Source organism: Gorilla gorilla, chromosome 10 (assembly GCF_029281585.2).
Source record: "Gorilla gorilla gorilla isolate KB3781 chromosome 10, NHGRI_mGorGor1-v2.1_pri, whole genome shotgun sequence".
NCBI classification, from domain to species: domain Eukaryota; kingdom Metazoa; phylum Chordata; class Mammalia; order Primates; family Hominidae; genus Gorilla; species Gorilla gorilla.
The window spans coordinates 124,273,603-124,286,133 of record NC_073234.2 but is presented as its reverse complement, the minus strand read 5'-3'; the positions used below and the strand labels follow the sequence as shown (position 1 = coordinate 124,286,133).

General features: G+C 45.4%; 1 pseudogene; it reads right to left on the bottom strand.

Moving 5' to 3' along the window:
• LOC129526019 (basic proline-rich protein-like) overlaps nucleotides 1–12,531 on the bottom strand; it is a 328,162-nt pseudogene that overhangs the window by 27,930 nt on the left and 287,701 nt on the right.

The window sequence follows — 12,531 nt, the reverse complement described above, 5'->3', positions numbered from 1 at the left end:
AGGGGAAAGGAGAGGCACAGGACAGGGGCTCCCTGGGCCAGCCTGATGCCATTCCAGGACGCTGGGGAGATGAGGCCAAGGAGAGACTGGAGGTGACGCCTGTGTGGGCCATGAGGATGCGTGGCTCTTTGCTCCCGTTTCCCAGAGACGCAAGCAGCAGGACTCCAGGCCCTTCCTCTGCCAGGGATAAACATGGAGCTGTGATTTTTAGAGCCCAGAGATCTGCAGGCACCTCACCGTACAGATGGGAAGACTGAGGCCTGAGAGAGAGGGACCAACCAGCCCAGAGGGAGGCATTCTTTGGGTCAGCTTTAGCAATCCAGCCTCTAACACCTGCCTTTAGTATCATCATATAAAAAGACAAAGGTGAAATAAGAAAATGCATGCAAAATACTCACTGCATAGTATTTTTTCCTTTTTTTAAAGAGGGTCGGCTGGGCACAGTGGCTCACACCTGTAATCCTGACACTTTGGGAGGCCATGGTGGGTGGATCACCTGAGGTCAGGAGTTCGAGACCAGCCTGGCCAACATGGCGAAACCCCGTCTCTACTAAAATTACAAAAAATCAGCCAGGAATGGTGGGGTGTGCCTGTAATCCTGGCTACTCAGGAGGCTGAGGCAGGAGAATTGCTTGAACCTGGTGGGTGGAGGTTGCAGTGAGCCAAGATGGCACCACTGCACACTACAGCCTGGGCTACAGAGCGATACTCTGTCTAAAAAAAAAAAAGAAAACAAAAAAAAAAAGAAAAAGAAAAGAAAACAGACAGGGTCAGGCCAGGCGCAGTGGTTCTTGCCTGTAATCGCAGCATTTTGGGAGGCCGAGGTGGATGGATCACTTGAGGTTAGGCGTTTGAGACCAGCCTGGCTAACAGGTTGGTGAAACCCTATCTCTACTAAAAATACAAAAATTAGCCAGCCGTGGTGGCACATGTCTGTAATCTCAGCTACTCGGGAGGCTGAGGCAAGAGAATCACTTGAACTGGGAGGCGGAGCTTGCAGTGAGCCAAGATCAAGCCACTGCACTCTAGCCTGGGCGACAGAGTGAGACCCAGTCTCAAAAAACAAAAAAAAAAAAAGAGAGAGAGAGAGAGAGACAGGATCTCACTCTGTCACCCAGGCCAGAGTGCAGTGGCGCCTTGAACTCCTGTGCTCAAGCAATCCTTCTGCTTCAGCCTAGACAGGACTACAGATGCATGCCATAACACCCAGCCAAATTACTTACTTTTTGTAAAGGCAGGGTCTTGCTATTTTGCCCAAGCTGGTCTCAAACTCCTGGCCTCAAGCAATCATCCCACCCCGACCTCCCAAAGGGTTAGGATTACAGGCATAAGCCACCACGCTATGACATATTTTTTTCTTCAATAATAAAAAATGGATAGGGTGAAACCCACTTTTTACTTTATATCTAACTAGTTTGAATTTTAATACAATAGTCATGTATCACTTATATATCATATGACCCTTATAAAGTTCCCTGTGTGTTTAATTCATCATGGGAGCACTTGAGCATTCATAAAAGTTAGTCCAATATCTTCATGCTCCCCACTGCCATCACAGCAATAATTTATGTTTTGTAAATTTCGGTGTTCCAATTCTAAATACCTGGATTTTCTTTTTTTCTTTTTTATTTTTTTCTGAGACAGAGTCTCACTCTGTCGCCCAGGCTGGAGTGCAGTGGTGCCATCTCAACTCACTGCAACATCCGCCTCCCAGATTCAAGCAATTCTCCTGCCTCAGACTCCCGAGTGGCTGGGTTTACAGGCACATACCACCTCGCCTGGCTCATTGTTTTTCTATTTTTAGTAGAGACAGGGTTTCACCATGTTGGCCAGGCTGGTCTCGAACTCCTGACCTCAGGTGATCTGTCCATCTTGGCCTCCCAAAGTGGTGGGATTATAGGCGTGAGCCACCACACCCTGCCTTACCCAGATTTTCTCTTTGAATCTCGAAACAGCCCTATAAGGCAGGTGCTGTTATTATCATCCCCACTTCAGAGCTGAAATTCAGAAACTTGCTCCAGCATCCACTGAAGTTAAAGACGGCTATCCTAATATCTATCATGCCCACGCCTATATATATATCCAAGATAAATGAAAACACACATCAATCAAAAGGCTTCTGTAAGAATGTTCATAGCCCCTGTTAACTGAAAAAAAAAAAATCACAAACGTGTAAATTCAGAGAGGAGAAGAAATCTTATTTCTTATAAGGGGTTATAGCCCACAAGGTGACCAGTCCATGGCCTGGGAAGTATGCCTCCCACCAAGAACAGAGACAGGCACTTTGAAGGAGGGGTTGGGTTAGGAGCTTTGTGCTGAAGGGGTTGGCTGAATGATATATCCTGCAGGTTACAGGAGAAGCTATGAATATTTATGAAGGTGGCCCCAACACATGTGTATGAACAAATGTGCATGTAACATACAACCCATGTTCACTTTGGGGTGGAGACTTAACATTTAAATGTATTACAATTAGGCCAGCCGTGGTGGCTCATGCCTGTAATACTAGCACTTTTGGAGTCCAAGGTGGGTGGATCGCTTGAGCCCAGGAGTTTGAGACCAGCTTGGGCAACATGGCGAAACCCCTGTCTCTACAAAAAATACAAAAAGTAGCCAGGCGCAGTTGCGTGCACCTATAGTCCCAGCTACTTGGGAGGCTGAGGTGGGAGGATTGCTTGAGCCCAGGAGGCAGAGGTTGCAGTGAGTTGTGATCGTGCCACTGCACTCCAGCCTGGGCAACAGAGTAAGACCCTTTCTCAATCAATCAATTGATCAATCAATCAATCAATGTATTACAATTAGAACCTACACATCAAAATGTCTTTTCAGGAAATGCAGGCACATGAGGTTGCGGTTTCGTAACCCCACCAGAAGCAGTCCATAGTCAGTGATCTTTTTATTAGGAGAAAGTTACCAAAATCAGTCTCTTGTTCAATCAAAGCTGTAGTTGTTGTTATGACTGGAGGAACAGGGTGTCAGTTGGGTGTCTGTGAGCTAGATGAGTTGTAACTGTTTTAATATTGCTTCTTCTGAGGCCAGTGCTTGTTTCGCTGCTAGAGAAAAAGAAAAATCTTGTAACATAATTAGAACATAGTTTATTCCTTAAGAGTAGGGGCACCTGACTTAACCCTTGCCTGACATGGCCTTAAGGCTGTGTTTATAATTTGGTATCTTATTGCCACAAAAAGTCTGTTCTGTCAGTCTTATAATCTCTCTCTTTTTTTTTTTTTTTTTTTTTGAGACAGAGTCTCACTCTATTACCCATGCTGGAGTGCAATGGAAAGATCATGACTCACCGCAGCCTCTGCTTCCTGGGCTCAAGCGATCCTCTCACCTCAGCCTCCCCAGTAGCTGGGACCACAGACACGCACCACCGTGCCTGGCTAATTATTTTATTTTATTTTTTATTTTTTTGTAGAGACGGAGTTTCACCATGTTGCCCAGGCTGGTCTCGAACTTCTGGCCTCAAGTGATCTGCCTTCCTCAGTTTCCCAGGGGACTGGGATTACAGGTGTGAGTCACCATACTCAGCCCTCTATTTTAGCATTAATGCTGATCTTTTCTTGTATCTAAACCACAAAAGGAAGGAAGGGAGTATAATGTGGTGTGCCTGACCTCCTGTCTCATCATGGCTGGAAACAAAGTTTTTAAAGTTTTTCTGGGGTTCCCTTTGCCAAGAAGGGTGTTCATTTAGTAGACCCTTAGGATTTTATTTTGAATTTACACCCCAAACTGGAAACAACCAAATATCTATGAGACAGAGGATGGATAAACAAATTGTGGTGTTTTCAGGAAACAAACCTCCCCCCCCCCAAAAAAAATTCACACAATGGAATATTATACAGCAATGAAAATGGAAAATACTGTTATATATAGCAACCTGAATGAATCTCAGTCATTAGGTTAAGAAGCAGCAGCCAGACACTTAAGAGCTCATATTGCATACTTCTACTTTTATGAAATTCAAGAACATACAACATTAATTGACAATAACAGAGGCTGTGAGAAGAGTGGTTACCTCTGGGGGAGATACTGACCAGCAAGAGGCATGAGAAAATTTCCTGGGATGCTGGAAACGTGCTCCTTAATCTGGGTAGTGGTTGCAGGAGTTTACGCATATGTAAAAATTCATCAAGCTGCATATTTAAAATTAAGATTGATGCACTTGACACAATTAGGGAAGAAAGAGAGAGAGAAAAGGAGACAGGAAGTAAGGAATAAAGGAAGGAAGGAGGAGGGAGTGGAGGGGAGGAGAGGGAGGAAGAAAAACGAAAGAAGGAGAAAGCAGGCAGGCAAGGAGGGAAGAAGGAAAGAAGAAGAAAGAGGGTGAGAAAAAGAAAAAAGGAAAGACAGATTGTGCTTATAGTCACACTGCCTGGAAGCAGAGGCCCAAATGTGAACTAGGTTAGGGTTGCCAGATCTAGGAAATAGATTCCAGGACACCGTGTGTGTGTGTGTGTGTGTGTGTGTGTGTGTGTGTGTGTGTGTGTGTGTGTCTATATATATATTTTTTTTTTTTTTTTGAGACAGGGTCTCGCTCTGTTGCCCAGGCTGGAGTACAGTGGCGTGGTCTTGGCTCACTGCAAACTCCGCCTCCCTGGTTCAAGTGATTCTTGTGCCTCAGCCTCCCAAGTAGCTGGCATTATAGGCATGTGCCACTGCACCAGGCTAATTTTTTTATTTTTAGTATAGACAGCGTTTGCCATGTTGGCCAGGCTGGTCTTGAACTCCTGATCCTCCCACTTTGGCCTCCCAAAGTGCTAGGATTACAGGCGTGGGCCACCTCCCCAGAACGCCCTGTATTTTATCTGGCGACCCTCACCCAGGTTGTGTCCAGAATTGGGGTACTTAGTCACTACACTATAGCTTTTAATTGAGAGCCAGAGAAGGACCCCAGGCATCAGTGACCAGGACTGGAGGTGGCCTGTGGCTTCAGAAAGTCCTGTACTGTGTACAAACAAGCATACTTAGAATTATTATTTAATTTTGGAAAATGAGCTTGGGGGACAACTATTGTTTTTGTGATATAATCTACAGAAAGTAAAGTTCCACAGTATCTTCTTGGCTATTGGAATAAGGAGAAAGGTACCCACTAGGAAGGGTGTAAGAATTTTATCTTTATTAAAAAGGAGAGTGAGTTTAAGAAAAAGCCAGGCACGGAGGCTCACGCCTGTAATCGCAGCACTTTGAGAGGCTGGGGCAGGAGGATCTCTTGAGCCCAGGCGTTTGATACCAGCCTGGGCAACATGATGAAATCCCATCTCTACAAAAAATTAGCCAAGCATGGTGGCACATGCCTGTAGTCCCAGTTACTTGGGAGGCTGAGGTAGAAGGATCGATCAGCCTGGGTGGTTGAGGCGGCACTGAGCTGAGATCTTGCCATTGCACTCCAGCCTGGGTAACAGAGCAAGACCCTGTCTCAAAAGAAAAGAAAAGATAAAGTTGAGAAACGCTGATACGGTTGAAGCTGTCCATTTTACAGTTAGGGAAATTTAAGTGCCCTGAGAGAGCTCTGTGGGACCAAGGCCCTTTCCACTAACTACCCTGAAGTCCAAAACTCACTGATCCTAGTAATGGGAGGCCCTAGACCTTTGAAAGCAACTTCTGTTTATTTGGCTGGAATTGTAGAAGTTAAGGGTCTTTTTGACCCCACTGGGTGGTTGATAAACAAAACGACCTCCTGGTAGTTCTGAAATACAGTCAGGCCAGGGCAAAAACATTTACCTGGAGAATTCTCTGCAGGAGTCAACCCTGGGGGGGCCAGGAAGTTACAGAATAACAGGTTAACTCCCACTCTCTTTCTCAGACAAAATTAGCTTTAATCACTTTTTCACGTATTAAGCGGTATTTAAGGATTTCAAGTATTTATGCAGCAGGCATAAAGAAGAAAGTAAGAATCCCCTGCAATTAATCCCACCACCAGGAAATAGGGACCATTACTTTGGGCAAATATTTCCAACTGTGAACATAAACATGGGCAGGTGGTAAAGATAGTATCATGTGACATATGTTGGTTCCTCTGTTCACTTGTACCAATATGGCATACCCTGAGCCTCTTTCCACGACCACTATAGAACAGTGACGTACTTTTTATTTTTATTTTAATTTATTGACGAAGTCTTGCTCTGTTGCCTAGGCTGGAGTGCAGTGGTGTGAACATAGCTCACTGAAGCCTCGAATTCCTGGGCTCAAACGATTCTCCTGCCTCAGCCTCCCAAGCAGCTGGGACTACAGGATGGCATCCTTTTTACACAAGATACCAATGTACCTGGATGTAACATTTTTTTTTTCTTTTTTGAGACAGGGTCTCACTCTATTGCCCAGGCTGGAGTACAGTGGCGCAATCACAGTTCACTGTAGTCTTGACCTCTAGGGCTCAAGTGATCCTCCCTCCTCAGCCTCCTGAGTAGTTAGAACTACAGGCATGCACCACCAACCTGGCTAATTTTTACTTTTTTTTTTTTTTTGTAGCGATGGGGTCTCCCTGTGTTGCCCAGACTGGTCTTGAACTCCTGGGCTCAAGCGATCCTCCCATGTTGGTCTCCCAAAATGCTGGGATTACAGGCGTGAGCCACCATGCCCTGCCAGATGTAACAATTTTTAAAGTCAGTCCGTAGGGTTGAATTTACCTGTCATTTCTAATTTGTCGACATTAAAAATATCCTAGATGTGTTTCTTGGCACACTTGCCTGATCATTTCCATAAGGTCAGTTCCTAAAAATGGAATCATTGTGCCAGGGTTTGTACATTTAAAATATTGATCCATTTTGCCAGACTGCCATCCAGCAGGGCTCTAGCAATTTACACATTTAAGGAGGAACTTACCCTCATATGCCCACTTTGTACTTACATGGCCCTGAGAGTGACAGCCTCCTTAAATTTTGCATCCTTCCTTCTCCCCACCTTACTCCAAGCCCTGCTAAGGAGATGGCAAAGTTTCATGTCCACTGGGCTTTGTATTTACTTCTTTGTAAAGTGCCTATTCTTTTTTCCCCATTTTTCTATTGAATTGTGTTGGTTATTTTTCTTATTAATTTGAAATAACTTTTTTTTTTTTTTTTTGAGATGGAGTCTCACTCTGTCACCCAGGCTGGAGTGCAGTGGTGCGATCTTGGCTCACTGCAATCTCCGCTTCCCGGGTTCAAGCAATTCTCCTGCCTCAGCCTCCTGAGTAGCTGGGATTACAGGCGCATGCCACCACACCCGGCTAATTTTTGTATTTTTAGTACAGATGGGGTTTCACCATATTGGCCAGGCTGGTCTCGAACTCCTGACCTCGTGATCTGCCTGCCTCGGCCTCTCAAAGTGCTGGGATTACAGGCGTGAGCCACTGTGCCCAGCCTTGAAAGAACTCTTTATATGTATGTGTATTATCCCTTTGTTGCAAATATTTTCCCCAATTTGTCTGTCCTACAAAGGTTTGAAAATTTTTTTAGCTGTGGCTTGCATTTCTAATCCCAGCTACTCAGGAGGCTGAGGTGCAACTGCCCAATGGGTTATCCTTGCCCGCTGCCTAGACAGAGCCAATGTATCAAGTCAGGGGAACTGCAATAGTGAAAGAGTTTAGGATCAGTGTTCAGGGTTTGTTTTCTGTGGGTTTTTTGTTTTGTTTTGTTTTTGAGACCGAGTTTCGCTCTTGTCATCCAGGCTGGAGTGCAGTGGAGCGATCTTGGCTCACTGCCACCTCTGTGTCCCGGGTTCAGGCGATTCTCCTGCCTCAGCCTCCTGAGTAGCTGGGATTACAGGCGCCCACTACCACACCTGGCTAATTTTGTATTTTTAGTAGAGATGGGGTTTCACTATGTTGGCCATGGTTGGTCTCGAACCCTGACCTCAGGTGATCCGCCTGCCTTAGCTTCCCAAAGTGCTGGGATTACAGGCATGAGCCACTGCGCCTGGCCAAGGTTTTTAAGGGTAATTTGGTGGGTAGGGGGTCAGAAAGTAGGGGAGTGTTGATTGTTCAGGTTGAAGGCAAAGTTACAGGGAGTTGAAGCGGTCCTCTTGTGCTGGGTCAGTTTCTGGGTGGGGACCACAGATCAGATGAGCCTGTTTATCCATTTGGGTAGTGCCAGCTGATCCATCGAGTGTGAGGTCTGCAAAATATGTCAAGCACTGATCTTAGGTTTTACAACGGTGATGTTATCTCCAGGAGCAATTTGGGAGATTCAGAATCTTGTAGGCTTCAGCTGCATGACTCCTAAACCATAATTTCTAATCTGGTAGCTATAATAATTTGTTAGTCCTGCAAAGGCAGTCTAGTCCCCAGGCAGGAAGGGGGTTTGTTTTGGAAAATGGGCTATTAACATCTTAGTTAAACTTTGACAAAGTTAAACTATAAACTAAATTCCTCCCAAAGTTAGTTTGGCCTACACCCAGGAATGAACACGGACAACTTGGAGGTTAGAAGCAAGATGGAGTCAGTTAGGTCAGATCTCTTTCACTGTCATCATTTTCTCAGTTATAATTTTTGCAAACGCAGTTTCAGAGGCAGGAGGATTGCTTGAGCCCAAGAGTTCAAGGTGGCAGTGAGCTATGATTGTACCAGCCTGGGAAAAAGAACAAGACTCTAACTCTAAAAAAACAAAAGCAAAACAAAAACTTTTTTGTAGTTAAATCTATTTCTTTTTTTTTCGTCCTTTATGATTTTTGCATTACCATTTCTTTATAGTGGTGTGTGGTTTTATAACTTTTTTTTTTTTGAGTCGGAGTTTCGCTCTTGTTGCCCAGGCTGGAGTGCAATGGTGCGATCTCGGCTCACTGCAACCTCCACCTCCCGACTTCAAGCAATTCTCCTGCCTCAGCCTCCCGAGGAGCTGGGATTACAGACATGCGCCACCATACCCAGCTAGTTTTTGTATTTTTAGTAGAGACGGGGTTTCTCCATGTTGGTCAGGCTGGTCTCAAACTCCTGACCTCAGGTGATCCACCCGCCTCAGCCTCCCAAAGTGCTGGGATTACAGGCGTGAGCCACCGCGCCCAGCTTTATAACATATTTTTATATGGCTATAGTCATGTTTAGAAACCCTGCTTCATCTCTCTCCCTTGCTTCATATTAAAAATTACTCACACAGACTTTCTATAACTTTTGAAGGTTTTTGTTTTTGTTTTTGTTTTTTCTGAGACTGAGTCTCACTCTGTTGCCCAGGCTGGAGTGTGGGTGGTGTGATCTTGGCTCACTGCAACCTCTGCCTCCTGGGTTCTAGTAATTCTCCTGGCTCAGCCTCCTGAGTAGCTGGGACGATAGGCACCCTCGACCATGCCCAGCTAATTTTTGTGTTTTTAGTAGAGGTGGGGTTTTGCTATATTGGTCACACTAATCTAGAACTCCTGACCTCAGGTGATCCACCCGCCTTGGCCTCCCAAAGTGCTGGGATTACAGGCATGAGCCACCGTGCCTGGCAACTTTTGAAGGTTTTTTTAAACATGTAACTATTTGACTCATTTGGAATTAATTTTGGAGACTAGCAGTGGGGTAGGGATCCACATTTACTTGCTAGCCAGTGGCAGCAGAACTGTTGGTTGAGTAACTCACTCTTACTCCACGCTTCACAGATACCTGCCTCCTATTATCGTTCACCAGACTTTCCTGTGTGTTTGAGTCTATTCCTGGACTTAATGTTGTGCTCCATTCATCTGTTTGTGGCTTTCTAGGCCAGCACCCATTCTATGTTTGTTTTTGTTTTTGTTTTGTTTTGTTTTTGAGATGGAGTTTCGCTCTTGTTGCCCAGGCTGGAGTGCAGTGGCGCAGTCTTGGTTCACTGCAACCTCTGCCTTCCAGGTTCAAGGGATTCTCTTGCCTCAGTCTCCCAAGTAGCTGGGATTATACGCATGCAGCACCACACCCGGCTGATTTTGTGTTTTTAGTAGAGACAGGGTTTCACCATGTTGGCCAGGCTGGTCTTGAATTTCTGACCTCAGGTGATCCACCCACCTCAGCCTCCCAAAGTGCTGGGATTACAGGCATGAGCCACTGCGCCCGGTTTTTTTTTTTTCTTCTTTTTTTTTTCTTTTCTTTTTTTTTTTTTTTGAGCTGGAGTCTCGCTCTGTAGCCCAGGCTGGAGTGTAGTAGTGTGACCTTGGCTCACTGGGACGCTCTGCCTCCCAGGTTCAAGCAATTCTCCTGGCTCAGCCTGCAGAGTAGCTGGGACTACAGGTGCACACCACTATGCCCGGCTAATTTTTATACTTGTAGTAGAGACAGGTTTTCACCATATTGGTCACACTGATCTAGAACTCCTGACCTCAGGTGATCCACCCACCTCGGCCTCCCAAAGTGCTGGGATTACAGGCGTAAGCTGCTGCACCCGGCCCCATTCTGTTTTAATTTCTACAGCTTTGTCATATGTTTTAATATCTAGCAGAACAGATTCCTTCCCTTTAATCTTCTTTTTCCTAGTTTGCAGGTCTCTTCTCCCACGGTTACTTTTCTGGGGTGGTTTAGTGATTAAGACCAGGGACTCACTCTGGAGTCAGGCAGACTGGGCTGGTGCCCCAGCTCCACCTTTCCTATCCATGTGTCCTTGGGCTGGTACTTAGGGAAACCAGGGCACAGTGGGGAGGCCATGTGGCAGGAGGCCCAAGGGCACACATGTAAATATCAAACATGCTTGATGTCATCTCACCTCCACGGTTTCCAGGATCTCAGACAAGTCCCCTCTTGAAACCTCCTAAGTAAAATGGGAAGGGGAACAGGTAATAGCAGTACTTTACTCTCAGAAAAATTAAATAAAGAGGGACTTTCTCCTATGGTGGAATTAAGATGAAACAGTGACTGTCACGTGATGCAACGCACATATATACCCAATAAATGTTAGCTTGTCCAGTTATCTGTTGTAAAGATCCCTACATTCAAAAGAATCAAGTGGGATTTCAATAGCATTTCCATTTAATTTAATTTCGAGAGGTTGTTAACTCTACCATACTGAGTCTTCCCATCCAAAAACAAAGCTTCTCCATCTCTCCATTGATGCCCTCTTTTTTTTCCCCTTTTGGTAGAGTTTTTTAACTCTTCATATTTTTCTTTCAAAAATGGGGTCTACTGTCCTATGCTGTTTGGTGGCCTGCTTTTTTTTTCTTCCACTTAATATTTTATAAAAATCTTTCTGTACTAGTGCATGGTTTTATAATATTTTTATGGCAGCATGTAAAAGTTATCTATTGCTGCATAACAAGTTACCTTAAAATTTAGCAGCTTAAAACAATAAACATTTATTATCTCATACATTTTCTTTGCGCCTGGAATCTGGAAGCAGCTCAGCTGGGCAGCTCTGGCTCAGAGTGTCTCATGAGGTTGCACTCCAGATGTTGGCCATGGCTGTGATCTCACCTGAAGGCTTGAAAGGGGGGCCTGGCACAATGGCTCTTGCCTGTAATCTCAGCACTTTGGGGGTCCGAGATAGGCAGATCACTGGAGGCCAGGAGTTTGAGACCAGCCTGGGCAACATGGCGAAACCCTGTCTCTACTAAAAATACAAAAAAACTAGCTGGGCATGGTAGCGCACGCCTGTAATCCCAGCTACTTGGGAGGCTGAAGCATGAGAATCGCTTGAACCCAGGAGGCAGAGGTTACAGCGAGCCAAGATGGTGCCACTGTACTCCAGCCTGGGAGACAGAATGAGACCCGGTCTCAATTAATAAGTAAATAAATAAATAAAGGCCTGACTGGGGCTGGAGGATCCATTTTCAAGGTGGTGCATTCACATGACAATAGGTTAGTGCTGGTCATTGGCAGGAGACCTCAGTTTCTTGCCATGCGGCCCTCTCTCTTTGGCTGCTTAAATGTCCTAAATGTCCCCATGACCTGGTAGCTGGATTCCCCCAGAATGAGAAATCCAAGAGACAGCAAGACAGCAGCTTCAGTGTCTTTTATGACCCCTAGCCTCAGAAGCCACATGCTGTCGTATCTGTGATATCCTAGTGGTTACACAGGTCAGTTCTATTTATTATGTGAAGAGACTCCACAGGGCATGAATATCAGGAGATGAGGACCACTGAGAGCTATCAAGGAGGGACATCACATGCATATACCCAATTGATCTAACCAATGCTTTCTTATAGGACATTAATCATTCCATATTAAGAGTTGAGATTCTTTTGTTTGTTTTTTGAGACAGAGTCTCACTCCGTCACCCAGGCTGGAGTGCAGTGGTGTGATCTTGGCTCATTGCAACCTCCATCTCCTGGATTCAAGTGATTCTTGTGCATCAGCCTCCTGAGCAGCTGGGACTACAGGTGCATGCCACCATGCCTGGCTAATTTTTGTATTTTTAGTAGAGACAGGTTTTTGCCATGTTGGCCAGGCTGGTCTCTAACTCCTGGCCTCAAGTGATTCACCCACCTTGGCCTCCCAGTGCTGGGATTACCAGCATGGGCCACCGCACCCCACCAAGAGTTGAGATTCTGAGGCCCAGCAAGGGTCAGTGTGTTGCTTGTGATCATAGTGAATAAAAGGCAAACTCAGGTGAATACACCCCTGGCAGAGGCCAGGGAACACCTCAATCTGGCAAGCAGGTTAAATGAAGGGATGGGTAG